This window comes from Sebastes fasciatus, chromosome 11 (genome assembly GCF_043250625.1).
Source record: "Sebastes fasciatus isolate fSebFas1 chromosome 11, fSebFas1.pri, whole genome shotgun sequence".
Classification (NCBI taxonomy): domain Eukaryota; kingdom Metazoa; phylum Chordata; class Actinopteri; order Perciformes; family Sebastidae; genus Sebastes; species Sebastes fasciatus.
In genome coordinates this window covers 17,856,098-17,870,529 of record NC_133805.1, presented here as the reverse complement: position 1 = coordinate 17,870,529, position 14,432 = coordinate 17,856,098, and the positions used below count along the sequence as shown (strand labels likewise).

Below are 14,432 nucleotides of genomic sequence, written 5' to 3'. Positions count from 1 at the left end.
GCAGCTTGATTTCCATCAGCCATTTATTGATGCTCAGTGCTCCATGAGTTGGAGTGGGGGAGCCTGCAGGCCTCATAGATCACAGAAACATGAAGATTTAACTATTCACAACCTCGGCGGAGTCGAATTTGAGGTAAGATGTGCTGGTCATCATATTCTACAAGTGAAGCAGTTCTTTTTTATGTTTGTTCTAATTAGAAGGTGATAAAAAAGAACAACGGCTATAATTGTAATGATCTATCCAACCATTCGTTAAGGTTTCCAGACTTTTGGACACTTGTAATTAATGAATGAATGCATAGTGGCGTATAGGCAGAAATCACAGTGTGGTTCATGGGCACAGAGAAAATCAGGTGGGCCTAGCCTGTCCAGGACCAAACATCTTCTTAATAGGTTCTGAAAAGCTTATGTTAACAGAAATAGGCCTTTACAACTAGAGGTATACCAATTAATCGGTTTGGCCGATTAATCGGCGCTGATAGGACGTTTTACAAACTATCGTTATCGGCAGAACTGGGCTCTGATAGTGGCCGATGGCTGCACAGCCTCCACCAGTCACATGGGGATGTACATCACCGTTTTGCATGGAGGCTCCATACACAAAGTCAAGTTAGAGGGGGAGAAAAAAGTTATGTCTCGATTATACAACGCAACACTATCAGCTCTTTGTCCCAGATACAAGATAGGAAGACAGGGAGGAAATGAAAACATTCACTGCTACTTTAACTTGCATTACTGTACCAATGTGGTGTTCTTTCTTCCAAATAATCCAGCCATGTGACCATCCATTCATAAAATGAAATCACACACTTAAGGATCCTCCTTAACCATGGGAATATGCACGAACCTTCATAGTTTGTGAGACTGGCATTTCAAAATGTGCAAGAAGCGCAACAGAAGTAATCCTGGCTTGTCTGTAAACCACAGAAGAGTGCATCGCCCATTACAAATAAATAGAACATTTTCCAACGATGTAATCCACCAAATCACACTTCAGTATTCTCTTATGAATTATTAAATTCGGAGTGACAAAAATTCTAATTTATTAAAAACGGCATATGCAAAAGTAGCTAGGCTGCTTCAGAAGTAAAGACAATATCAACCAATTAATCAACTATCGGCTATTTCCTGCTCCAAACTATCCTCATATTGACCTTTAAAAATCCACCATCGGTCAACCTCTAATTACAACAATGCTTGCCTCAATACACCACAGTTTAATCATACAAGCCTTAGACATCAGAGGTAATATTACAGGCACCTGCTATGTATATATTCATAGTGTACATATCCAACTACACCGAATATATAAAACAACCTGTTGGATTAATCATTCAATATTTATCTGACCTATCAGGAACCCTAAACAAGACTTTTATGGTCATAGTCAGATAATTGACTGCTATTCATTGGAAGATCCAGCAAAAAATGAAGCCTTCTGATTGGGTGGGCTTGAGTGCCTGCAGTTACATATATTTTAGATTTAATCTCCCTCTAAATAACTCCTTACTCTCTGTAGCTGCTCAGGCTTTATCCATCCACATAGCTACCCATCCACTAAATGCATCACACTCATGCCTCTACCTACCTGAATGGACCGGCCTGTAAATGTAGATGTGAGTTGACATGGTTCAGACAGTGAGGTTATGACTAGAAAATCAGCCAGACTAACACCTGGGCTCCAGGGGAAGAATTAATCAAGAGTGAACAAAGAACAAACGATGAAGAGAGAAAACTGGTTGTACTGTTAATATACTGTTATTTTCAGCTGATTTTAGAAGCTAAGCCTAGTTGTGGCTTTATTCATTCTGTTAACACCATCTTGTTACATTTGTAATGTTGTTATATTTGATAAATAATTTACAACAGTGGCTGCCCAATCTTTTTTGTCCAACATACCCCCATGTCCTCTCTAATTGGCCCAAGTATATTACCCTTTAATCTACGGGATGGTTTCATAGAATAGTTTTATACTGTAGTATTTCCCCACAGAGGAAACTCTGTATGTATATCCACATAGTTTAACATACTGTAGTTATCCTGGTATTGTTGTTGAGGCTTGGTCTAATTTTTCTTTTATGTAGTCATAGGACTCCCTTAAAAAAATAATACATTTGTAAAAGAATAAGAAAATAAAAGTGGAAATATAAAGAGAAATGAGTGAGGCTAAATTAAAGAATAAATATATTCAAAAAAAAAATTAAAATGTTTATAATTATTCTTTTATATTTTTTATTAGTCTTTATATTTCCACATTTATTTATTCTTTTATTTATTTAAATTTATATTTTCATGTTTATTTTCTCATTGTTTTACAGATTATTCTTTTTTATGTCACTCCTGTGACTACTACCATTTAGAGTGGCAGAAACTGGATATTTCAACAATTTACAGTATCTATTATTTTTAACTTTGTGTTGTCTTTTCTCTAACTAGTCTTCATGCTTCTTCAATCAGCTTACCACTGACTCATTTTAGTGGAAAACTGAAGTGTGTCTTGTGCAGTCAGATGAGTTAGTGCGAATACATTTGTAATCCTATTTATGTGCTTACTTTCCTCCAAAACACAAATATGCGGTCAAATGTTATCAGTCAAAATTTCAAATTTTCAAGTTAGCTGAGCTCCTCCACAATCTTTCCGTGTATTCTCTGGTTACTGCAGAAGTACCCTCTAGCTTCAGTGATTTACATAATGTCAAACTATCTCCTCTTTTTATAGCCTTTTTTGTTGTGTTCACTTTCTGGACTTTGTTGTCAGTTTGTTAGAAGTTGTTTTCCAATTTGTTTTTCCTGCTCCAAAGAAATGCTTTTCCATTTTCTATTCATGATTTGAGGCCAAATAGGAAATGGAGTTTTATGTTTGCAGTGTGCCAGCAGCACTCCTTAATGCCCCCACCCCCCTCTGCATCAACTGAACTACACAGAAGTCCTCAGGAGCCATTCAGATATGAGAGCTGACACACATATGAAAGGGTCTCTCAGGGCTGCAGTGACCTGAGGGACGAGCTCTGCAGAGCGTCTGTACTTTATCACATCACATGTTACATCCTCAAGACTTTGGATAAGGATATTTTTGCAGAAGGCACAGCGCAGGAGTGTGTGTGTGTGTGTGTGTGTGTGTGTGTGTGTGTGTGTGTGTGTGCCTCTGTGAGAGAGTAAAATCACATATTTGAGAGTGCATTTTAGCGTTGATTCAATGCACACATACATAGGCATGGTAACTGAATGGAAATCGTGCTGTAATGGTGTGTGAATAAGACTGAATAAGACTGTCACCATATTTGTTTTTGGTCAACATGTGTCATGAAAGACCAGGAAAAAACAAGGAGTGTCCCTGAAACAAAAAAAAAGGTTTATTTTATCACTAACTTCAGTTAAACAAATTGCAACACTTAAAAAATTCCGTGATTACACACACGTGTGCCTAATCATGGGCGCCTTATGCAAGTTAAAGTGTCACATGGTTTGCGTTGAGAAATTTTTTCCTCAAGGACCGACAGGAGTTACTGCACAGAACCAAAGCAATGTACTGCTGTGGACAGGGCCAACAGCAAGATGTATTTTAGCACCTTAAAGAAAGGTACACCTAAAAATATCAATATCAGTTTAAGTGTATGCTATATTTAGAATATTTTTGCCCGTTTACCTTGCCATGAGACAGCTATACAGTCTATGTTTCCGACGGGGAACTTGAGCTGTTATCTGTGCTCTCGCCAAAGCCACCAGACTCCAGCAGTAGACCAGCATCCCCCATGTTCTGCGAGGGGAAAATACAGGTTTTTGTCTGGACCGCAGAGGGCCAGCCCTACAAACACAAAAGTCTGTCACTGAGTGATGAAGTTACATGATTGGTTGGCCGAGTGTTGGAGTTTCCTCATTGGCCTTTGCTTTTTCAAAACGAAAAGGCGGGGAACAGTCCGTAATGCAAATGAGCCCGTCCAGCACGACGCATCCGGCTCACGAAACTTGAACCAAGCTCTCAAACTATAGGTGATCTAGTTCTAAAATGAAACTAGATTCAGCAGTGGCATAGCCTATTTCTTGCTTAAAATGTTTTCAGAATTAGATAACAGAATAACAGAAAGTTTACGAGCAGGCCGCTATGTTGTTTCTACTTACTATTTGTATCACAATTTAGCCACAAATTCACACACTGATCATACACGGTCCAGCCATATACTCGGTTTTGACCGAGTCTTGTTTCAATGGAGTCTTGTGGCTTTGGCGAGAGCATAGGTGGATAAAACGGGCTCAGTTTCCCGTCGTCTTTCTGACGGCAAGGTAAAGCAGTGAAAATATTCTAAATACAGTATAGCGTACAGTTAAATTTATATTGATTTTTTTAGATGTACCTTTCTTTTAGGTGGCTAAAATATGTTTTGCTGCCGGCCCCGTCCACAGCAGTACAATGCTTTGCTTCCGTGCAGGAACTCCTGTCTGCTTCGCCAAACTGGGGGCGTGCCAACCGTCATCTACTGTAGGTAATACACCGACTATGGATAAGTACCTCATACAACCCCACTTCAAAACACCCAAACTATCCCTTTAAGGTGCTGTGGGTGAAGTCAGGCACCAGACTGTTTTGTTAACAGGTGACATTGATTAGCAGTGATTAGCTGGGTGAGGGGACTTTATACTGAGATAATAACGAGATGAGAAAATGTGACAGAGAGGAGATTATTGCAAGCAAAAGATTCAATTACTGTCATGTTGATATGAATCGAGGTTGAGCAGAGTTTTTTGTTGAAGTTGTTTTCTTTTTTTTCCCTCACTGCAGGGTGAATATTTCTATTTGAACTTGCTCGCTGGGTCAAAATGTTCCTGTAGCTACAAATTTGAAATTAAGAATCTGCTTCAGACTGAATCATTTTTGTTATAATGTTTTACTTAAACGGCTGTGACGCTGCATACCAGTCATTTCAGACACTCGCAACAACAAAAAAGCACTTTTGTACTTCTTGGTTACCCCGTGAACACATAAGGTCATAGTCATCGCTGTGTCGTAAGACTATGACATTTCTGTCGTTTGGAAACACCAGTTAAAGTCTGTCTGTAAAAGATAATGACACAGAGGTTATTATGTACCATTAATCTGCCTTAACACTCAACTGTCCATGTCCTGTTTGAACTCAGCAATCTATCAGCTGCTTTTTGCATTTTCTTTATGAGTCATCCGTCTTCCTGTGTTTTTTCTAGCTACCTTAAACTCAAATCACCATGGCAACCGAAAATGTTGGCTAGCGTGAGTGACTTTTTTATTCCCACAGCGTCTCATTTTGCTTCTTCTGTATTAGGAAGTACTGGGGAGTAAAAGGGGAACTTAGAAAGTCCCTGTTGGTTAAATTTAAGCACTTTGGAAAATACCTCCTTGACTGTAAGCTTACAGTGTCGCCCTTTATTTATTTACTCAGCAGAATAGACTAAAGATCTGTTCTTCACAAGCCTAAAAAGAAATGTTTAACATAATGTCCCAGAATACAGACTGCGTCATATGATAACTATGCTGAGATTATTACGTAATTAAATGTTGAAATAGCTCAGACTGACCTCACAGCTGGAATGTGCAATTAGGTGCCCTTTTAAAAGCCTTTAGTTTACATGCCAACCAATAGCACTTCAATGATGGCTTTTCTTGAGAGCAATTCCTTATATAGACTAATCATGTCTTTGCCCATCTTGCTCTCTGCCTGTTTTCACAGCACTGGGCCCAAACATTTTACAGTGCTGAATCACAGCTACGGTTTGCACCTGGAGGAGAGCTGGTTTTATTAGCAGACTATTTCTGGACACTTGTCAGACTGCACTACAGCAATCCTTTAGTCACTTTTCATTAGCGCTCACATTCAAGAAGTCACAGAGTGCAACGCGTTAGGTTCACTCATATTTCAGTGTGTGTTGGCAGAACCAGTAGGTCGTAGTGATTTGTACTGCCCTTTTGCACAGCCCAGTAATTCCACAAGGCTTTTTCTTAATGCTACTGGTAATGTCACAGTCACTTTTTCGCTATCATAATTGCATGGTCAGTGATCCAGTGTGAGCTCACTGGTCTTTCCTGCAATTTGTTCGGCTACAGTTGGATAAAGGGATATATTGTTTGAGCTTTCCCTCATAGGTGAGCTCGACTGAGAATAAGGTTCCTATGAAGCAGAAGGGAGCGACGCCCATTATAGTACAACGAAGTATGTATTGAGAGGAAGGTCTCCATGGAGGAAATGGGACGCATACGAGGGTCACTGCAGTGTAATTTGAACATAAGGTATACTTACAGGAAAGGAATGGTATAATAGGGTTCTTATAACCCGTACCAAAAATAAGTTTTATTCAAGTGTGCTATTAGTATACTTCTTTAAAACTTAAAATAAGAGAGTGTACTTTCAGTTCAGTACTTTTTTTTTAGTACTGAACTGAAAGTACACTCTCTTATTTTAAGTTAATAAAGAGTATTTATTCTTTTATGTACTTATCAGAGATATACTCAACAAAAGTATACCTTAGTATACTTGGCCTATACTGACAAGTATACAGAAAGGTCTAAGTATATTTGGCTTATAGGCCTCCTTGTACTTAATTTTTTGATCAAAATATACTTAAGAAAAGTATAATTAGTCTGCAACTCGAGTCCAGGTCGCAGACTCAAGTCCCCATCTCTGCAAAAAAGTGGGCTACAAATATATACAAATATACTTGCAGTATAAAAACTATTAAACTAGTGGTTTACTGAGAGTATACTGTAAAGTCTGCTTTCATAAACTATAAAGTGGGCTACAAGTACATACAAGTATACTTGCAGTATAAAAACTATTAAACTAGTTTACTGAGTATACTTTAAAGTGTACTTTCATAAACTAAAATGTGGGTTACAAGTATAAAACTAGTAAACTATCAGTATAGTAAGATTATGGACACTTAAAGCATACTTGAAAGTATACTTTTATAAACTAAAGAGTGGGCCAATTTAGTCCCAAGAAGTATTAAAGTAGTACTCTTACAAGTATACTACATCTATATTAGTATACTTAATACATAAAGTATACTTGGGAAATATATAGGCTTTACTTAAGTATACTTCATAAAATAAACTTGAAGTATATTACTTTTTCGTAAGGGAATATAAAAACAAAATAAAGTCAGACCTGAAAAGTCAAATTGTTGCGTAAGATACAACAGCTTTTTCAGACCTCGAAATGCAGATCAAATTTAAGAATTTCAAATGACCCTTACACATGTATACATGCAGTTATGTCCACATATGAATATAAAGTGAAATCATTTTCATATAAACTACTGTAAAGAAGCATTTCCATCAAGGGAGGTGTCGCTACACTGAGGTCATTAATCAACACTTGCTCGAGGTGACTGGACACTGTAGTGCCTCAACAGCAGCTGTGATATAGCTTCACCGCGTAGCAATACACGCCCTGCCAGTCAGACTGCACCCTCTGTGCTTGCCATGTGTGTGTGTGTGTGTGTGTGTGTGTGTGTGTGTGTGTGTGTGTGTGTGTGTGTGTGGGGGCGGGTGGTTGCTATTTGTCTAAGATGGCTCAGACACACCTGCAGACATGGCGAGGCTTGTCTCATCAATTTTCATGTAACCATGCCCCGTAGCAATGAAAAGACACACCGCATGTTCAGCCCAGTCAGATGGACAGGTACTGGGGTTTTTTCAAGATTGTCAGACAAAACGTAGCTGCATATAAAGTGGAAGTGGTGATCTGATCATATTTCAGATGACGGACACATACATTTTTTGCTTTTAAGTATCAATATTATTGATTTGATTTTGTGTGTTATTTGATAGGGACGATACAATTTAACATATTCCAATATAGGGCATGAAACTGATGTGCTGCACAAGAGAGTCTATAGAGTGCTACAGGAATGAGTCCTAAAAACCCGGTAATGAGTTAGCATTTTAGCACTTATACAGTAGTTCCCTCGTCTCAAAGTCAAAGTCAAAATAAGATCTGTGGTTAACACAAGCTTAAAAGATTTTTGCGTCTTTTGCTACAATATAAAATATGTCAATAAATATCCCACTTGTGAATTTTGAAGCGTCTATGTGTCTTAAAAAAGGCGGTTGCTAACAAGTGGCTAAATGAGACTACTAAACGTCATCACGCTGACTCGTCCGCCGTTACAGCCTCGTTGTGTTTACTCGCGCTCATGAGACCGTGGTGTAGTTTGTTTATAGCCTAACTTTAGCTTTTTACTTCTGGTAATTGCAGTCACGCTTGAAAAATCATAAAAGTGGTGTTCATTTGTGGAGATTATCTTGCTGAACGAAACGTGTAAGTATCACAAACGTTTGTTTGCCACTGATCTTATTTTCTACAATAATGCAAAACCCAATGGAAAAATCATTTTTTGTCGAGGGAACCCATGAGCGATGCTAACTTCCTGGTTGGCCATACTGTACGTCATCCCTGGAGCACTTTAAAGCTATTGCTAATTTTCCTGGCTCGTCCCTAGTTGGGCTTTTACATGTACAGTATAATTAAAATACACAACTTTCTATATCGTTAAACCACAATACACTACAAGTATGGAAATACTATAGATTCACTATAATTAAACATTTTTAAAATTGGTAGTGGTTACGTGACCTGACTATACAGGAACACATTAACCACTTTGTGAGTAACTGTATGTTCACACGCACACACGTCATATTGTTTGGGAGTACAGTATTCGAGTCAGTGCACTTTAACTCTCAACTTCCCCTTTCAGGACATGAGAATAAATAGACTTTTTTCTTTTTCTCTTACTTGAATAACAATCCTCTCTTGCTTGACTGAACTAAAAGGGCAATGAATGACCACAATGCCACGGGCATGGCAGTGTATGTGTGTGCGTGTTTGTGCAGTTCACATGACCTCACTCTTACATATCTCAATTGCATCTGACTCTTGACACCTTGTGGTACTCACGACACACACACTTTAACAGCTTTCGTTTCCCCATTTTATTGCCATTTCGAGACTCTGAGATGGGTGGAGTGATTGTTGCTGTAATTTTGTGTTATTATGTAAAACGCTGCAATCTTGCCTGAGACTGGTGTTGCAGGGTTTTCAGATAAGTGCATGTAGAGGAGCCTTTCTTTTAATATCCTAACACTGGGAGTTTGTTTTGAGGCACATTTCATACGAAGTTTACCTAACTTTCCCTCGCCGTCTGACATCACTCAGTGTGAGTAAAGTACGGCAAACCACAAGAATCCAGTTTCCCATGCAGGAAACACATACGCACAGACAGAGGGCCCATTCTTACACAAAGTGGGCAGGGTGCAGTGACGTGGTGACCAAAACACACACTCACTCAAAGAGAGAAGAGGAGGAGGGGAAACAAGGGCAGAGAGGGAAACAGGAACAGAAAGTGAAGACTTGTCAAGATGTCTGGGTGAGTGGGACCAGAACAGAGCAGAAGCCAGATGCCAAAAACAGAAACAACAGAAGTTTGAACAGCTGACTGGATTAGACAGGAGGGGCGAGCTGACCTGCCACTTCACATGTGCCTACAGGGGTAAGGTGCCGCTTTCAAAGACATCTTGAGTGCCAGCAACTTGAAATACTTTGAAATTGTTCTGAGTGGTTTATATAAGCTGTTGATGCTTTTTGTTGTGGAAAATCAGAGGCGAACTTGCTGCTGCTGCTGCTGTGCCAGACTCCAATTAAAAAAAAGTGTTGTTTTGGCAGTGGTTAGATTTGACAGGATGTTTGACAAGTTAAGATAAGCTGATGAAGTTTCTTCCTGCCTTTGAATGTCACTATACTCTTCTAGTTATTTTCTTGACTTTTAAAATAAACCATTTCAAATTTCAGTTTATGAAATTAAAAAGTTTGTCATTTATTATAATCTCTAAATTTTCTGCATCAATAACTTTTCGTTGCTCTGTTCAATGGATCTTTTTTTGACATTCACTGATGCTGGTTTTAGTATCCTCCTCCTGCTCTCACTGTAAAGAATGTCCTCACCTCGGTCATGAATCGAGTTGACACAAGTCTGAACTGTAATAGGCTTGTGCACTTGCTCTTGCTGCACTCCTCCAGACTGTCCGCAGGCCTGTAGCTACCCGAGCGAAACAGCTGCACTTAGTGATCCAAGATACTGTAGCTCATGTTTTCTGCAAAAAAAAACAAATGAGTGTGGCTTTAACAGTTTGTTTGCGGCTGACTCAAGTCACACTATCCAAGTGCTGCGTATTAATTTAATAGTGACTGATGACTGGGATCTGCTCTGACCGTGTGCTCGGGGCAAGTCATTAAAGATTCCTGCCTTGCCGTCTGTCACAACTTTGTCTTTTAGGTCGCACATGTTCCTTAAAAAGCAGCAGGGGCTAACTGGGAGCAATCATAACATTTTTTCTCAGCCCCTTCCTGGCTTTGTGTGCCCCAGAGGTGGCCTTTTCCTGTATATGAATGGCTCCAGGAGAGCACAATGTCATGAGAAAGTGAAGTATGTGGTCAGAATTTCAGAATCTCATTGAGATACTAGGGAAATATTTAAAGCCTGTGGCCTCATTTCAAACATATCTAGAGTCATTTTTTTATATGAACATGGCTAAATTCTCTTTATAAATGACCTCTTCTGTCCTGTGCCTTCGTCAAACCTCAAACTAACCTCAGTTCAGACATGCGCCATCAACATTTACAGTGTGAGCAACACCCTCTGTTACTCTCGCAGTACTGTAAATGGCCTGCTGAGAAAGAGACTCTTGGCAGAATAATACTGGCAATCAAAGTGTTTACCCCAAGAAAGGGTTGAACATTCAAGTGTGAAACTACCTAAGCTGGAAAATATCATATTTTAATACAATAAATAACTATTTTTTTTTTTAGTCTTTGTATGTGAGCAAAATGAAATTACAACATCGATGATCTAAGATCCTTTTTTTACATTTTCTCTGAACACTGAAGAGTCATAACTCACAATGATGATTCTTCCTGGCCACAGGCTATACTTATCATAACACTGAGGTGACTTATCCATTCCATTTAATGACTTTACCACTGAAGCATTGTTAGTCATCTCTGTTATATAGCTAGATCACACCTCTGTGCAGCCCCCGGCCTTTGTCTCTCTCTTACAGACTGATTGTTCAGTGACTCCGGCTCGTCGTGTTGACAGTGTTTTCATAATGTGAGGCAGATCAGAGTGTACACAAAGGTGCTGCTGTTCAGCCAAGCTCATCACAACAAGATGTCCCAACAGCAAAGGAAATGACCAAGAATAATGGAGCGGTGACATCGTGGCTCACAACAATGCGATCATACAAAATATGTTTACTTGCAAACCTTCGTCACTGATCACATATGTCTACTGGTTGTGAGCGATTCAACCAAAGAGTAACTCTGAACCTAAATCCATAATTACATACTAGTTGTGTTCACACTTAAAGGAACAGTGTGTAGGATCTCTCGATATCTAGCAGTGAGGTGAGGAGATTGCAACCAACTGAAGCCTCTCCCGTGTGCCAAGTGTGTTGGAGAGCTACAGTAGCGAACGCGAAAATGCAAATGTCCCTCTCTAGAGCTAGTTGGAGCAGAGCCAGTGCGTAGAGTGTGTGTGTACGTGGGAAGTGAGTGGTGAAGCAAGAGAGAGAGAGAGAGCGGCGGCGACGGGAGCGAGTAATGTTAGAGACTTTATGCACAAGTAGGAAAAGTTAACAGAGTTTGGTTTGTCCGTTTCGGGCTACTGTAGAAACATGGCGGTGCAACATGGCGTACTCCGTGAAGAGGACCCGCTCCCTATGTAGATATAAACAGCTCATTCTAAGGTAACGAAAACACAACAATTCTTATACTTATTTAAATTATATTCAATTTCTGCCAATAAATCCCCCTAATTGTTACACACTGGTCCTTTAAAAAAATTACCTAAATAAATAATACTCCAGGGAGTCATTAAACAAATCTGTGTGCTGTTGATGTAGACTATTCTCCCATAATGCAATGCACAAAGGACATGGAGGAGTTTCTCACAGCTGAAAATCTCCAGGAAGACATCAGAAAACTTAACATTTTTGCTGTGTTTTTGTAAAGTTTGATTGCCATTCTAAAGTCGCAGTTTGATTTCCTTTGCAAAGCGCAAGTATTGCATCATTTCCTGTCCATATAAAACAACGAAGTATGTTGGTTTCTTGTGTAAGTGCCAAAACAGTATACTATAAAGCAGTTTTTTCCCAAACTCTTTTTCTGGGGACTCACTTTTTAAAAATGACAAACCATCACGACCCAATTCGCAATAGGCCTCAAATCTATAAATCGCGAGAAGAGGAAATTTGTATGTAAAAAAACGTTTCTGACCATCACCGCATATTATCTTGAATAGGTAAACCAGCCATGTTGAAGAGATTTACGTTGATTATACGTTGATAAATCACAACTTTGTTTTATGCATGTGTTATTGAAAACATTTATACATGTTAATATTTTAGGAGACCAAATAAATGCATTTAGGTGGAGTTAACAGGCTCTTATTTTGTTCCTCTCATCAGTAAAACAAACAGAATATATGCTAGCCTTTCATATTAGATTCATTGTTATACATCGGCTACAATTATCAGAATAATACGAACATTCAGGCTCCTTCATGTGGCTCAAAGATGTACTGCAGATATAAATGTTAAAAGACTACGGAAGAAATTCTACAAAATTATTTGGTGACCCTAATAAAATCTTCTGCGACCCACCAGTGGGTCCTGACCCAATCTTTGCAAATTAGTATATAGGATAAACTGTATACAGTGAGTATGTAGTGCGGAATTGGGACAAAGCTAATGTTTTATTTTAAAGTTTCTTTGAAATATGTGTTTCTACTTCCCTATCCTGGTAATCATCTCATGATCCCTCATGTTTATCTTGCAGCTTGCGAGTATATGATGTAAGAATTAAAAAAGATAACTAGATTGCACCTGAAATCCAGAAACAAACATGTACTTTTAAGCTTCATGAAGCTCAAGCTTGGCCTAAAATAACACAAATGGCACAGTTGTGCATGTACTTGTTTCAAACTTTAATGCAAAAATAAGTAAAAGTAACCAAACATACAAATAGAAACACGCACATCTTCAAATGTGGTGATTTATTTTAGATCAGTGAGACTGAGTGCTGTTTCTGAACTCTCACTTTGACATTTCAGATGACTCTTGCTACTTAGCTTTAAGCGCTCAGCTTCCTGTTGAGCAAATGAACAGGAGGGAAGTTGGCAGGCGCTCTGCGGGTGAACCAATTTCACACATGAGACGCAACGCACGGCAACAGCCACGCCAAATCTATTTGCTCTCCACTTGCAGGTGCATCTTCCTCTCTCTCTCTCTCTCTCTCTCTCTCTCTCTCTCTCTCTCTCTTTTTCGCTCTCTCTGCCTAAGAAGCAGCCAAATGTGAGATGAAAATCTTTTCTCCCTCCTGCATCTAGAATACAAAGAAGCTCTCTAGCCGAGAGCTATAGAGAATCTGGGGGACAAACTTGAGTCAAGTGGTGTTTGAAATCATTTGAAAAACTATAGTTGTTTAACAACGTTTAAATAAAGACGTCGCCTCCAGGCTTCAGACTTAATCAAACCGTCTCAGAGAAAAAGGGAACAATATTACTGTTGTTTCTGTATGAGACTGACTTTTCTTCTGCAGACCCTCTTCACCCATTGAAGCGCTTAGCCTCGTGATTCCTCCTCCAGGAGAGAGGAGATTTCATCCGAGGCCAGAGGAAAATGTTACAATCAGACATTATGAAAACTTAAGCCAGACCCCATCTATCTCCTCCAATGGGAGCCATTAGCCGGGTATATTCAGATGAATCTCCTGCAGCAGGTCTCTCTCTAGCCTACCTCTCTCCCTTCTCTTTTTTTTTTTTCTGACACTCTCCGTCTCAGCGGGACTCTTAGAAAGATTGGTTGCCTCTATCTCTGTCTGGCCTTCTCTCCCTCTCCTCCTCATCCTCGTCTTCTCTCTCTCTCTCTCTTAGCCCCTGTCTTCCTCAGTGGGACTCTTAGAGAGATATGCCCTGAATCCTGAATGACTCCTCTGCACTATTAATGAGGGGAAAGCTGAAAATCTGAAGCTGACACTGACAAGAGAGCAGGAGTTGAGACGTTAAAGACAGAGACAGAAAGATGGATTGGAGGCAGGGAAAGGAGAGAGAGGGAGGAAGAGCTGTCTGCTGGAAACCAAATTTCTGTCCATGTTCACTTTCTCTTTCTTTTGTTCCACAGACACGCCCAAATTGAACCACGTCTCTACAAAACTAAACTGAAAGCCAAAAGGGCAAAAGGACAAGAGGAGGCTCTAGAAGACAAAGAGAACGAAAACAGTTCGTGGAATGCCAAGCAGCATAAACAAACTTGGCTTAAGTGCGGATTTTGGCTTTTTCATCTTGCATCGAGATCATCTCAACTGGGCGATTTCAAAGAAAACCTTGTTATAAACAAATGAGCTTTT

The 14,432-nt window shown here is 39.4% G+C and overlaps 1 protein-coding gene across 1 annotated transcript in view; it reads left to right on the top strand.

Moving 5' to 3' along the window:
• The first annotated feature begins 9,298 nt into the window (after positions 1-9,298).
• kiaa0040 (KIAA0040 ortholog) overlaps positions 9,299-14,432 on the top strand; it is a 10,652-nt gene continuing 5,518 nt past the window's right edge. Inside the window, exons 1-2 of the mRNA XM_074651249.1 lie at positions 9,299-9,519; positions 14,207-14,432. The exon at positions 14,207-14,432 is cut by the window's right edge and continues 1,873 nt beyond it. The gene's annotated coding sequence lies outside the window, so the exon portion shown is untranslated. The remainder of the gene's footprint in view (positions 9,520-14,206) is intronic.